This window comes from Notothenia rossii, assembly GCF_949606895.1.
Source record: "Notothenia rossii genome assembly, chromosome: 2".
Classification (NCBI taxonomy): Eukaryota; Metazoa; Chordata; class Actinopteri; order Perciformes; family Nototheniidae; genus Notothenia; species Notothenia rossii.
The window spans coordinates 29,763,087-29,778,881 of NC_136904.1; the positions used below are offsets into that span (position 1 = coordinate 29,763,087).

Consider the following 15,795-nt stretch of genomic DNA (forward strand, 5'->3'; position numbering starts at 1 on the left):
AGAAAGGGGGAAAGCGACAGATGTTGGCTGAAGTCGCTGTTGCTCCTCTTTCTCTGCCCTGGTGTAAAAGTGGCTGTTCATCCCTTGAATACAGATGGCATTACACAAGCAATCCTCTAAACGGCTGAGACACGCTAACATGCTGCTGTCTGGAATGGCCTGCTTCTTTCTCCATTGAAAAGCCAAACACCTTTGTTAATCTCACAGCCAAGAGCCTCAGTTTAGGAAGCGGATCATTTTACCTTTTACCCACACTTGGTTCCCCGGTAAATGTCTATTACGACTTTCTGTGATGTCGGTGAGAAGAGGGGACAAGCAGTAGTAAATTGGAGCGAGTCTCTTAGCCTGCCTGACGGTAGAGTCTCCAGTGAAGAATCAATGCGTAATGGAAAATATTGCTTCAATGCACAATTATCTTAATAAAATAGAATTTTGGCGTGGCGTCTCTCCTCTGGTCCCCTCCCTCGTGGCTTGGTGGGAGATTGGCCTGAACGTATTACAATCAACCTTGAACACCGTAGGGGACAGTAAGGGAAGGAGCCCGTAAGATTTTCAATAATTAAATTATCCTTCCTGTTGAACATATCCAAAGTCCACTGCCAGATTCTCTTTCTCCCCAGACTCTGATAGTTTAGGTTCATGTTTCTTAGATCATTACTCATGTTTCTCTCAACACTGTGTATACAGTGTTACTCTAGAGAGCAGCACACGGGTATGCTAATACTTTATAATTCATTATATTCAACATGCTAAGTGAGGTGTTATACATTGTTACATCATGAAGGTTAAGTCAACTGCACACCCGGTTTACATGTGTTTATGATTTCAACTGTGAAACTCGACGAAGATCAGGTGCAAATTGGTTTGAGACTCATTGGATTAGTTGCAAAGGAAAACTATGACACATTAACTTTTCCTTACACACTATTTTATTTAAATCTAAATTTGTATTCAAAATGACCCATGTAGGTCAAGTAGGTCACAGATTTAGCAGTCTGTAGCTCATTACACCGTGCTTCAAAGACAAGACATGTTGCAGGTGATAGTCTGAGCCCGTGGAAGTGTGTACCCAGCACTGTTGACCAACAGTTTGTATGTTTGTTATGTGCTGTTGGTGAAATAATAAATGTAAATGTACTTCTGTCACATTCTGAAATGTGTAATAACAGCAAAAGGGGTGTAAAAGAAAAACAATTAGGCTTCATTCACTTTTACAATGCATATGTATGGATTGGAATACAAAAAAAACACAAGCGAATGTAGCTATGCAAAACCAGATATCTTGGAGTCTATTTTGATTTAAAGGCCCTGACACACCAAGTCGATTTCGGCAGTCGATAGATGTCGATAGATGTCTGGCCGTCGATGAACGACCTGTCTCCCTACTCAGATTGGTGTGTCCCGCACCGTTGTGTCTTCTCGTTGTGTCTTTTCGTTGTGTCTTTTCGTTGTGTCTTTTCGGCCGTGCCGACACCATCAGCCCCCGATTCGACATGTTGAATCGGGGGCGGAAGGTGTCGGCACGAGGCTGTCGGCAAAATAAATCACTCTGATTGGCTGTTCAGCTTAGTGAATCAGTGCATGAGAAGCGAAACGGAAGTGAAGAAGGCTATTATTTTTCATTTTCATCTGACCTGGACGCAATCATTTATTTTACATCATGGCGATCTGGAATGAAGAAACCGAAGACTAACTCAGTTGCCAGGTAATTTAAGGTTGCCAGCCACATTGCTTGAATAGTTTCTTTCTGCTTCAGAGAGCTGAAGTTTGTATATATCACTCAGTCTGTCTTCCGGTTGCCTCTTTTGAATGACGAATACACACTGCCACCACCTGCTGATAAGGAGAGTTATTGCCACTCACGCATGTGCAGTTCGTACGTGCTACTTGGCTGTCGGCTGAAGTCTTTGCGTTGTGTTCCAGTGCGACTTGTTGGCCAAGACGCAGGAGACGTGAGGCGACACAACAGTCGTGTTCTGTCGGGACGTGTTCTTTGGTGTCAGCTTGGTGTGTCTGGGCCTTAAGACTAAGGTCTGAAAAACACTTACTGAAAGCGATTCAAATAGAAGACGGACCATTTTAGAAGGGAAAATAACTTGTGCAAAGTGACTTACAATAACGTCTTTCTATCAAAATGTAGACTAAGGCCATGATCAATGTCTTTATACTCTGCTAATAAGACAACGTTGTAAGGCCATAGGTTGATCTTTTTGTATCTGCGTTTCAACAAGATCGTCAGAGTTGTGACTCTGCATGTGTCATGTCAACTTCTGGAGAATCACCAATTTAAAACATTTCTTAACATCACATCAATCCTGTATAGTTATTTAACTTATGAATCTGCAATTTCAGTAGAAGAAAATGGCCTGCCAAAAAAAAAGTTGGAAGCTAGTAGTAGGCTACACTTGTTATATATTCATGCAAAATAGTAACAATCGGTCAATACGTTTTGCTGCTCAACTTGTAGTTACAGGTCAAACCTAAACGCTACTCTTATATCTAAGCTTTACACTACATTTAAAGCAAAGTTCAATTCCAAAAGTCTCAGTCCTTTTGATTTAACCATTACAAAGCAGGGGCCAGTCAGGAACCAGTGCATGGGGCAACCTGCAGTTCAGATGAAGTGCCTTGGTTAAGGGCAAAGTCAAGGGCATTTGTAGCAATCATGACTTTTGGTCTGGTAGGAATCCTGAGTGAACCGTGGTTTGAGCTTGGATCCCAGGACCTTGTTGCTGCGAGATGACAGTGGGGCTATTTATCCTCCACAGTCTGACCCAGAATCTGATTTGATGCATAGTGTCAGCGCTCTAGAACAGCTTCAATGTTTTTCCCATATTTTTATTTGCATGATCACTGACTCAGGTTGAGAAGTGTGTTGGCTCAGTCAGGTGTAGGAAGGTTTCATGTTGATGTCTGAGTGGAGCAGAGAGCTGCCAATCATTCACTGAAACAACCCACTCGACAAAACACTTGTCTGAAGCTAATGCCTATTGATCACCATGAGCGAGGCAAAATTGTGGGCCATGCTGGGATCCACTTTGAGGTAAACAAACCACTACAGTGGGACAACACAAAACACAAAAGCAATTGAGGTGGCTGACTGGAAGTCTGCATCCAGCATAGAGCTGTGTCAGTAATTGCACTGGCGCAATTATTCCCTGTAGGGCTCGTTTGAAAAGGAGATTCTTGAAGGATTGAAAAGGTGGATGATTAATTTGCTGAGAAGTCAAATTATTACTTGAGGTATGAAATTATATTGAGTACTATCATGGCATCATTTTCATCGCCATTACCAAATATTAATGTATAACACTCACCAGTAATCTCACTAATTTGATCAGTAACCACATGGTCTTTTTCATTTGCAGTCAGTTTTAGTCAAAGCCTTTGTTGAAATAGGTTTAGGTGTACAAAGTCATTGGATTGTGATGGTGACCTTCAGATTAGGGATCAACTCTGGAATACACAATATGTGGATAATGTGGATCACCTGATGTGCTGTAAATCCACACCATTACGGTAATTGACCAACCGCATTGTAATCTCACAAAAAATATTCATTCCCATTTGGCTAATGTAAATGAAGTGCTTTTAAGTCAAAGGTAATATCTATCAGCTTTTAGCAGCAGACTGAATTAATTATGGCCGACAGTGTTGTTCTTTTTTCCGGGGAGTATATCGAATGTAACAGGGATTTTCTTTTCTTTCTTTTGGCCCCAGAGGATATGTCTTAGCTGTGCATCTAATATGATTGTTATGGCTATCTCTCTCATGGCAGGTTTGAAGGTTAACACGGTTTTCCTACACTGTTTACACACACTATCCCACACTCACACACAGTCAGTTACACATGTCCAGGTGTCTCATGGGGCCTCCTTACAGTGCCTCACTTTTCTCTGGATATGCTCAAACAGAATATACGAGCTGGAGGGCTTGGAACAGGGCCAGGCTCGTCTACTGGATTTTGGGTCATAAATGCGGCACCTGCCCAAGGACTGCAGGGCCTTTTAAAACAGGGCTCAGCTTGATTGGACACACTTCTGTTGCTCTGTCCCGACTGCGCGCACGCCAGCTGATCAGAGAGCAGAACAAAGCCGGTCTCTTAAAAGCCGGTCGGCTCTCGACCTCGCATACAGTAAACAGAATGGAATCTATTTTTTAAAGAATGTCCTCGCTTCACCACTGCTTGTAGACAGTGGTAACTGCGGAAGGACAGGTGGCTGGCAATTGTGTACCAAAATAAATATGGGATGCATTCAGTAACTCTTTCAACAGGGACCAAATCATCAGCATCAGTGATGGAAAGAAACAAGATTTAAATGTGTGCATTGGGGTAGGAAAAGTGTCGAAAAGTTAGGTTTACGAGTCCCTATGCATTGTGCATACAGCCTTGCTCACGCTGGTGTATTGAACGTCTAATTTGTTCATGAATAATACAACATGAACTATTTGGCTCATGAATATGAAATAGATGGAACCAGAGGCTCTCCCCATAATCAACAGTCAACACACACAGTCCGTCTTCAGCTCTCTAGCTCTGCAGCAGCATTTATTCTAGCCAACCACAGCCGATCATAGCCTTAGCGGAGCCTCAGTGTTGGTACAAACTGTCCGTGAATAATGTGTGAATATAGCGTCTTTCGCCGCCAAGGATATTTCAGTAGATCACAGGCGTTCTCTTTTTCCGTCTGTGTCTCTTTCCCCTCTCTCTCATCTTCATGCACAGACAAACGGTATTTACTGTGTGACAGCCCTAATTCCCTAGAACTCCAACTTTGTCTCACATGGAGAGAAAAATATGACTGTAATGTTTTATTTACTGCTGTTGGATAAACAGCATGCTCACTGTCGAAGCAACAGTGAAGCATGATGCGGAGCTAAACAGCTAATGCACCAACAATCTCTGCCCATCAGTTTACCTTGCCTTAAGCCGCATGGCCCTGCTCCAACATGGCCATATGCCCCTTAGCCTAGCTGCTCCACGCTTTGGTGAATGACTCATGGTACAGAGTCCACATATCATCACTACCGAGAAGGAGAAAACACGACTGGGGGAGGAAGGTGGACAAACGAGTGGATGTTGATGCATTTCTGGCTTGAGGCATCGTTTCAATTAAACGCCTGTTGACTATCTGCGATAAACTGATCACTCATGTTGTATACAAATATGCAACCTAACTTGTGATTGTTTCAATCATATGTGCCATTAAAAATGATAAGGGTACTGTAATTGAAAATATGCATTTTAACAGGAAACACCATTTTTTGTATCTTATATGACTGAATTATTTTGGATCTTTGGTCAGTTAGTTGGACAACGCAAGCTATTTGAGGTAGCCAATTGGGGCTTTAGAAAATGAGTTGTTGTTTCAGCCGTGGCTGGTCAATGCTTTATTGAGAATGCATTATAACAACATGATTTTACATTTAGATGATTTATATGCTTTAGTTCATCTGATAAGGTACGTACTCTACTTTGGGTTGGGATAAACTCTTTCTGCTGCAAAAGCATTTATTGTAGACCCATTATATTGAAACAACAATACTTGGCATGTGTATTGGGAAACTAAAGTTTTTTTTTTTATTCAGAGAATGAAAAGTATGAGGCAAAGCTCTTCAAAAGGCTTTCTTTCACCTGTACTAGGTTTGAACTTTACACATCAAATAGCACAATACACGTATAACTCTCTTTGGTATAGGTTGGACTCTGCTGTGTTGTTGTTTGGAAGCAACCTGTTGATGGACAGTATATATTCCCTGTGTCTCAAATATAAGCTGCCTGCAGTCTTTGTAAAGCTTCCATCATTTGGAACTCTCACAGCACTGTAAAGCAAGAAAAAAAAGATCATGGGAAGGTGTTTTTGTCTGGAATGGCTAATCATTGTTCTCATCATCTCTTGCGTCATTCTGAGATCGACTTATGTGGATTTGACTATTTTAAGACACACATGTTCCCGTAAGGATGACTCAAAACACCTTGATCCTTTTTCCGACAAATAATTCAATTTGTCCAAAATTTTTGGTTTATGACTAAATACCTGCATCCCATTAGCCTACTTTGTATTCTGGGCTAATTAGCAAATGTTGAGCATAGTAAGCAGTGTGCAAAGTACAGTAAACATCTCCATGTGCATTGTCATAATGAGCATGTTAGAATGGTGACTTAAGCATTTAACACAAAGCATCACTGTACGTTTCGAGCAGCCTCACAGAGCTGCACGGTCAAATGTTTCAGTTACTTCAAATTCACAAATGACTGAAGAGAACCTGTGAAGGCTTTTTGGGTTGAGATAAACTATGTCAAACCCATTATCTCAACGAAACACTACACGGCCATCAAGCTAAAAGCAATGTTGTTTCATTTTGAGTTTTTTTTCAAGCAGCGCTACTGTCTCATTTTTTTTAACTGGCCATTTTTTGTTAGTCATTTTCATTACCAGGGAGTGAATGAGCTAAAGACTGGGGACTCCCCTCACTTTGTGTCAGCATTCCCTGCCTGGATAATTAAAGTCCAAGCAGCAGGTGCTAGTTAGACAAGCTTGCAAAATGTCGCTTCAGCTTTGAAACATTACGCGCAAAAGCTGACTGAGCTTCAGGTGTGAAAAATAATTTAGTCTGAAGTTTGATGATTGAAGGGCTTCAAAACAAGGCTGCAGCTAATGATTATATTCATTATTGAGTCATTTAATTAGTTCCTTGATGAATAAATTACTTGTTGTGTTTAATGCCAGAAAATAGTGAAGAAGGTGACATCTCAAACATACGTATTTAAGAAGCTATCAGACCTAGAAGTTACTTAAAGGACTGATTATAATAATTCTGAAGCCACAGTTTTAGATGTACGTTATATGCTGTGATCTGGAGATGTCTGTTTCTGAGATTTCTGAAAACACCCAGTCAAATGGAGATGGATAGAATTTCCCTCAATCACAATGTGTATTTCCAGAAAAACTTTCTAGAAAGCCTTCACATGTAACATATACTGTAACTATCATCCAACAGATAATATCTTTCTGGCTAAGTATTGGCACATTTGCAGCCTATTACATTTTATATATTTTTGAGACAGAATTTGGTTAAAAAAACATTGAAATATATTGAATAGCTTCAGTTAGGTTATTTTGTACCTTAACCTGCGGATCAGCTTTTTTTGACTTTTTTTTCTAGGTTTGGTGCCCGATAAACACAACAGGATATGCGCAAAGACTCAATCGGAAGACTCTAATTGGAATTAGCTGCAGAAATGTGAATGGGACATCCCTTTTTCTGGTGATATCTTAAACAACCTACAAGATGGGAATGAGTAAAATATCAAATTGTGTTGCAAATGTCTTTTGAGTACTCCAGCTGCACTGGATCCTTAGCCCAGGCTTAATGCATTTCACAACAAATAAAATGGACTTAGTATTATTACTGAGCATACAAGACGTGAAGAAAAGCATCGGAAGAGCTTTTCATTTTTCTTTCCATTTGAATTGTATGTACAAAATGCTTGTGCGGCAAACAATGTGGTTCAACAATAATGTATAATACATGGCAACATGGGAACAAGATGTTCATACAGCCTTATTCCATCCCAGAAAACGCTGGTTGAGGAAAAGTGTTGTCATAAAAGGGGAAAAATGTAGCAGAGGCGACTCTGAGCCACACACGAAAGAGGAAATCTTGTCAGCCTTACAAGATTCCTCCCTTCTCGGTTTAGCAGTGTTTGACATGGCGCCAGATACTAGGGTTTCATCTTTGCCAATTAAGCCAATCTAATGTATTCCAGCAACTAGAATCCAAGCTGTTTGCCAAAGAATTAACACATTACATATTTTTGTATTTCATTCAATCTAGTAACTCCCTTCATTGTACCATGAATCACTCTCTGTTCCTGGTGATTTGCGACATGAAAGTATGTGCACGCATTGCTCGAAGTAATGTTAAGATATACTCATCAAAGACATCTGAGCCAGACGAACTGGCAGCAGATAAAATGTATATTATTATGTGAGGAATCGGATAAATAGGGTAAAGTTAGAGAGAGGAAGACAGAAAGGGGCGGGGCGGGGGGGCATTAAACATGAGAGAGATAGAGACTCATCGTGACAGTCATCACTTCAGCTATTATCCCTAATTCTCTAAGGGAATATCTCTGTAAGGCGGAGTAAATTCTAGGCTGATAAGCAGACAATGAGATTTGCCCGGGCTTTGAGGCAAAGCTCTTCCAAGGGCTTGATTTCACCGACACTGGGTTTGAACAGTGTAGGTGTAGATGGCAGAAAACTCTTGGTTTCTATGGTGTAGGTCAATCTTTGCTGTGTTTTAAAGAAAAATAAGCAGACGCTGTGGGAATGTGTTGGTGGGTGGCTTGAAATATAAATTCATCGTGTTGTACATAGAAGCTGCGTAATGTAAATGTGTCATTCTCTTTTCTCTGCTTGCGTCCAATTATCACTTTGATTCTAATCACCAAACGTTGAGTAATGAATAATGTGAAGAATTGTGTTACATTAACGCACATCTTTAAAACGATTTATCTGTACATTGCATATATTTATGCTTTATAAACTCCTACTTTATAAACTCCTACTGTGTATATAGTCACCTTTTTGAAATGACTTTAAATGTCATGCCCATTCATGACATTTAAAGTCATTTCAAATCACAATTACTATAACTATTACTCATAACTAAACACCTATATCATATTAATATAGAAATATTGTAAATATATATAGTTTTTGTATTTCTTTAAAAAGTTGCGTTTTCATTTTTGCAATACCTGCTTTTATTCTTACTTAATTAATGGATTGCACCAATAAATTGAGGAAATGTATTTGTATGTGAAAACCTACTGTGCAATAAACTGGATTATGGTTCTGATACTGTTACCTTGCTAATGAACCAGACAGGTGAACATCGTCATGTGGATTGTCATTGCATGCAGTATGTTTGCATGTTGACTTTAGTATTTAGCACAAAGCAACACTGCCTTCAGGAACAGCCTCACAGAGCTGCTGGCACGGCTGGAGACCTTTAATCTTCTTTGTGTTCAAATGCACAAAATGACTTCTATTATCTGAACATTCATATATCTTGAAAACATAGTGTTGGTTTATTTCATACCATAAAACGAATACTTCCTAATAGTACAACAAATATGACTACTGCCAAACACTGACGGGTAGAAAATATGCTTTCTTATCTTCAGTATATTGTCAGTATGTTACAAACTCTTGCTAGCTACATATTTTGGCAAGAAATGTACTGTTTTGTAACATATGGACAGATGAGAAATGGTTATGCTGCTGGAGTTTTTAAGTTCCTATTTACTGCATATTTTAATACTTTCTCTCGCTCTGTGATTCTGGTTATTTGAATCCATTATAACTGAACAGAAACTGAGCTGCGCTATTTCATGAAGGAACCAGAGATTTCATTATGTCTTAGATTAGATGTACCTATTCTTGAGCTTTTGCTCTCAACTGTCTTTGGACATTTCAACAAAAATGTATGTTATTTATGCGGGATCAGATCCAAAACGAAACACAGGCCTACACATGACCAGGAATGTTTCCCATGAAGCACAGCTTTTTGTGCTTTTCTTTAAGCAGCATTAACTGCTGCGATATGTCTTTATTATATTCATATGCATTGAAATGGCACAAAAATGTACTAAAACGTTTGTATAAAAGCCACAATTGCCTTAAGGTCATTGTTTACTGTGATTATGCATTCTTTAGAGCAGTGGGCAGTGCCTCAAATCACAATCACTGAAAATAAATGTTGACTCAAGCATTATTGCTAAACTCTATATGTGTAGGTTGTTGGGAATCTATAAAGGGCATGATGGCATTTTTGGAAAGTGGCTGCTTGCTGAAGAGGCAGAAACATGGTAGTCTGAGCATACTCTTCCTCTCAGAAGCTCTCACTGGAGTTGATGGCTGGTTGCTGCTGCAGGCCACAGCAGACACATAGTACACAGCACAGATGGTGAAAATAGGCACCAATGGCTGCAGTCAAAACAGTGAATGTGTCATAATGACATTTGGGCCATAAGTTGTGATTTTTTTCCAGGCATCATGCTGTCACTCCACATAAAACACAGTTAGCGTTAAAGTGGGTCCATACAGGCGCACACAAAGCAGATACAGCCGCTTCATACATCAGAACGTTAATATGTGTTGATTTAGAAGTGCAGACTGGTGAATGACACAGAGCAGGATTCTCAGAATAATCCCCTTTCTGGTGCACAAAGGCATAACTTAAGCTGCTACAGTGAATACTAAGTCTCTCCAGCCTGGCATGCGTTGGACTCTTTCACACCCGAGCAGTTCAACTCGCTCACACCGGCCTGCCTCTTGACTCGACACAAACACATGTTTTGTGGAGGTAGATACAGAGTGCTATCCATCAAAATGGAGCTGGTTGGAGTCAGTCTTATCTCAAGTTGCATCACACTCGCTTATTTATGTCACGTAGAAGCACAACTGTACATGTACATACAAAAATGTACACAATCATTCTGTATTAGGGAAGATAAAAAAGCACAGGCCTGGAGGCACGGTGCTATTTTCCACTTAATCAAGACATAAACTCGGCCATAATTTATCGCCTCTCCTAACACCAATCCTCATATCACACAGAGAAGTAAGCAGAAGGCCAAGAAGACTATATAAATTGATTAAACAACACAGCAGTGGCCCTGTATAGTCAAGCATATCCCTCAAAACCACTGAGTGGCCCTATCAATCGCCAACATGATGAGTTCAATGGGAAAGATATTAATTTAAAAATGAATCAGCACTTTTGCTGTTGACACATCCAAAATCAGGTCTTTCAAAATGGGCTTTAATTCCCCCAGTCAATAGTTTGCATCAAAGAAAGGTCTATTGTATTTTTACAATAGACCATCATTATACTAAGATGGGTTTAGGCCAGTCAGAAGTTTACTCAGTCACAGATATAAGGAAAAAGGTAAAAAAAAAGAAAGAAAGAAAAGACAAACATATGTTCAGCTTCACAATCAATATGTTATAACCAGATAGTATTTGCTTGATAAATGAATTATGCATTATGTTCTCCATCAACTATTAATTGACCAATTCTAATGAATTGTAATGGGTTTTGGAAATTCATTATGAATCCTACTTTGATTGATAGGTCCTTCGGCATTTAAAATATGCCATTTATTCCATGCAGGTGTGGGCCTGGTCCTTAAATGACTGATTAACATCCCATCATGCTTGGGGTTGTGTGTAAAAACCCTAGGCAGACCAGATGCTCATTATTTCTGACTCCTGTGGCTCAAATGAAAGGCCTGATTGTTGACACTTAAGTAGCAGGATCTTCTCTGATGTGCATTGTTTGATATAATGATGTTTCACAATTTGAAATATATGGCTTAGATGAAAAAAGCATGATGTTGAAACAACATAACCACCTGGGAAGAACATGCACATAGTGCTCAACTCATTGAAGGATGCAAAAAGACTATGAATCAACTTTCCCACAAATGTCAGTCTGAGGTGAAAGCAGGCAAATTGTCACATCATATGATCATCATCATATGAGAAACTGCATCGCATAAAAAGCTTATTACACGTAAATTACCTATTTTATACTGCAGGTAGTGCAACAACAAAAGCAGTGGTTCACTGAGAAGGAAAAAAAAAGTCTTGGATGGGTAGATGAGTCACGGTGCACCCTGTTCTGAACCAGTGGTTGCCTACATGTGTGTTACGCATGAAAATAAATCTATTCGCCCTAGTGCTTATTTCCCACCGTGAAGGCTTCTGTCAGAGATGTTCTGGTGTGTGGCCCTGGCACGGTTTACATCCATTTGGTAGCAGGCAAATAAACGCCAAAACAACACCACCTTTCAGACTGATAGTATTTATTACGCTTTGCTGTCCTGATACATGAGGAATATTACAAGTTGACAAACCCGAATCCACAGGTCATGACGGGTCTCAGAGTTGTTGATGAGAATGGAAATTGTGTTCACCACCGTGCCAGTAATGGTCACCAAGCAGAGCACTACACCTATTCTACAAAGAATATTCCTGACCACCTTTAAAACTCAAATGGTGGAACGTATTGTAAAAGATGTCGCTTCAGGTTGTTTTTCTTAGAGTCTAAAAGCTCAGTGTAGCAGCTCAGATGGCTCATTTTGACCCAATGCCCCATTGAGACACTTATCTGTGTGTGTGGCCCTAATCTTATCAGTTAGCAGCATATTGGTGAACTGAAACTGTGGTATTGAACTGACTGTAGTGCCAATTCAGAGTATCTTTACATCTCAATGGTAAAGAACAGAACATGAAGTATTTTTTCTTCTCCATACCATATAGGGAGATCATCTGGAATAACATGATTTGAGACATGTCATACTTCAAATGATCCGTTTTCAAGAGCCCACAGACGATTGTATGTGCAACAGGCTCTAATCTTCCTACTATAAACCCTTTGCTGAAATGCCTATATGAAGTATGATTCAATTCCCCATTCAATCGTCAAACTCCTAAACCAATCAAGCAGGGTGAAGGTGAAACATAATGTGTAGGCTATATATCCATGCAAATATTGTGGTAACCAACCCTAAATGACAGCCCCGCTCTTAAACACTCTGACTGTGTCCTTCATTTTTACTGGCAGGTTGTAAAATCTCCAGATGTGCATATGAAAGCGTACACTTGAGGACAAACCAGCTCAGGTTGAAGTGGAATGCTTTTGGCTGCAGTAGCTCTAGCAATTTCAGATGTGATGTCTGCTCCAAATGCAGCTCCCTCTACTCATTTCAGCCAACACACAAGTATTTTCAGCATCAAGGCTTTTCAGCACCTCCCACTGATGGACAGCTCCTATTCACGTTTTCAACAAAAAAGGGCTGTATTGCCAAAGCAACAACTCTACTTAAAATGCACCGTGTACTTCTGGTAAACCTGCTCAGGCTGTGGTAGGAAGAAATGACATCCTCATGTCTAAATATCACCCATGGGTGGCTTTGCTTCGATTTTACAGACATACTAGGTCAACAGGCAGAACCACAGAGAGAGGAAATGTGCACGACGTGTGAGCATGAGCGGATTCTGTAAAATAAAGCATGACCTGAAGCTTTTGCTCTGCCACATTTCCACTCAAAGCGCCCCTCGAGCCTGTCCACCTGGCCAATCCGGCGCTCTTGCTGCTGCAAACGTGTATGTTTAGAATACCTGAACTGAATTTGAATTACCATATGACGTAGGCCTTTTGCTAGCAGTAATGTCCTGCTGGCAACAGGGGCTACCACAGACCCACAGTCTCAAGCAAGCGCTCAAACATACAATTTGTTGCACCAGCGACCCCCCCCCCCACCCCACCCCCCACACACACCTCCTCAACACCCCTTTCTGTCCCTATCAATCTTTACCTCCATCTATATCTGTCACACACACCGTCAGAAACACACACATCACTCACAAACCAAAGGGGATGCGACAGCGATCACAACCTACCTATAGGAATGAAATAAGCATACATCAAAAGAAAAAGAAAAAGTATATTTATTCACATTGAAGTCCGTGACCACAAAACACAGGTTAAATGGCGATGAATCGTTCTGCATGGTGACATACTACAGCTGCACGTCGCACTGAATGGGCTCATTTGGACTGAATCATGTATAGAAAATACTTACGCATTTTCTCGAATAAATGAAGCCGATTCTGAGGGGGAAACCAGCAGGGCCCCGGTCCCCGTTTTCAAGATGTGCGGTGCAAGCGAGGCACAAATCTCCATGTGATAGGATCGGAGGCTGCTGCAGTCCGCGTCTTTCTCGATCACAAGTCAAGATGCTCGCCTGCAAAAAATGCCAAACATTCAGAAAGAGTTGCGTGGATCTGCGGTGCGGACACCATTCCCTCGGATGTAATGAGCGCCGATGAAAGCCCCCCAGAGGACCAGCAGCAACCCCCCTGGACTTGAAGATATTCCTCTGGACTGAGGAGGAGGAAACCCTGCAGAGTTTTTGATGGGGGATCAAGTCAGTATAGGCCCCTTCTCCCCCCCCCTCCAAACCAGTCACAGTCCAAAATTCACTCCGACCGGTGGTTTCTTCTATGAAAGAGCACTAAATTAAATCCCACCTCAGAAATTAAAAAAGACAACCAAAGTGGGCTAATTTGGGGGATTTAGCAGTCAAACTGATGTTTTACGTGGATCATTCACTCCAAAAAAAAATCCGTGGGCAGACAAGACGATTAATTACCTAAAGCATTGTTAAGGTCAGCGCAGAAAGGGGTGCAGAAGCGTCCTACAAACCCCCCCTGAGAACGCCTATTGGATCAAAAATAAGGATATCCGTCCCACTGCAACAATCACACGCGTCGCATCAGGACAAATGGGTTGCTCTAAAAATCGCAGAGCATATGGCATACAGTATTTTCTATCAACGGGATGCAATTTCTCCTAAAAGCAATCCGATGTATTGATTACATAAGCGCAGCTATGAGTAATTATTCCGCCTGGCAGGGAGAGTGTGTCCGATCCGGGTGGTGTGGCAGCAGCATCATCCGTGTGTTGCAAATAAAGCGGCTTTTTTTTTTTGTGCCACCGGCTCCTAATGGTTCCCCCGCTCTCTGCAGTCCATGACTTGAATAGCGAGCACGTTGAAATCACGGTCTCCAGGCACAGATCTGCCGCGCGCGTGAGTCACGTGTGCGTGTGTGTAGCTTAAAGTGTAGGACGGTGGTGCGCGCGTGTGTAGGCGTGAGCGTGTTCGTGTACTACCCAGGGACTACTTTAACTTTGACCACTTTGCCTGCTCGTCCATCGGCCCATTGAAATCACCCTGCGGTCGTTAATCAACAGGGATCAATCGCATTAACGCATAAAGTCCAGTCTGCTGTCTCTTGTGTGTGTGTGTGTGTGTGTGTGTGTGTGTGTGTGTGTGTGTGTGTGTGTGTGTGTGTGTGTGTGTGTGTGCGCGTGCACGTGCATGGATCATTCAATTGTTGATGAGGTATGGTTGCCATCTACAGGCGTGAGTCTCTATCCAGTCATCCAAAACGGACCATTTCCACAGTCTGCATGCACACATAAATTCACATTCAACATGTAGAAGCAGTGCTCCTCCCACATTCAAAGCACCAATACAATGTGCATTAATCCACAAATCAGCTACACAAAAAAGAGTCATAAAACCAGAACATTACATTATTTTACCATCTGATGTTTTTAATTAGGATGTTTACCTGCAACTATTGTATTCCTTTACAGATGCAGACAAAAGTAACCTTAGGAAACTCCTGTGTGGAAGGGAAATCTTCATCCCCTGCATGGACCAGTGTGAGAGACATCATGGCACTCTCGGTAAGGAGCTTTAGTGACTTCCACATCACAGACAGATAAGTGAGTACGCATTCATTTCAGCTGAGATGAACATCGTGTCTCATTAGCCCACATAATGGACCACAAGTCGCCTTCGTGACAAAGTGGCTGTTGGTCACTGCATGAGGCCACGCTGCTTTATGAGATGGACAAAGACAGAGAGGGAGAACGAAACGATGGATCCTGTGTGTGAGGGGTCACTGAATGCTTCGATTAGTATGGAGATCATGTGAATCATATGCTCTGGACTTGGCAATCACTAGATTTAACCTGGTTGGTCACTTAAAGATTTGGAGTGATGAACAGAAGTGCTTCCCTCAGTGGTGGGATGTAAAGGTACAATTAAGTGCAAATTTAAAGCACTTGTACTAACCTTTACCCTCACATGCAATATTATACTCCTGCCTTACATCAAGCAAATATGGTCCTTTTTACTCCAGT

General features: G+C 41.2%; 1 protein-coding gene across 1 annotated transcript in view; it reads right to left on the reverse strand.

Moving 5' to 3' along the window:
- The window catches only part of lrrc4cb (leucine rich repeat containing 4C-b), a 40,181-nt gene extending 25,596 nt beyond the window's left edge, over positions 1–14,585 (reverse strand). Inside the window, exon 1 of the mRNA XM_079664166.1 lies at positions 13,664–14,585. The gene's annotated coding sequence lies outside the window, so the exon portion shown is untranslated. The remainder of the gene's footprint in view (positions 1–13,663) is intronic.
- Positions 14,586–15,795: the final 1,210 nt, after the last annotated feature.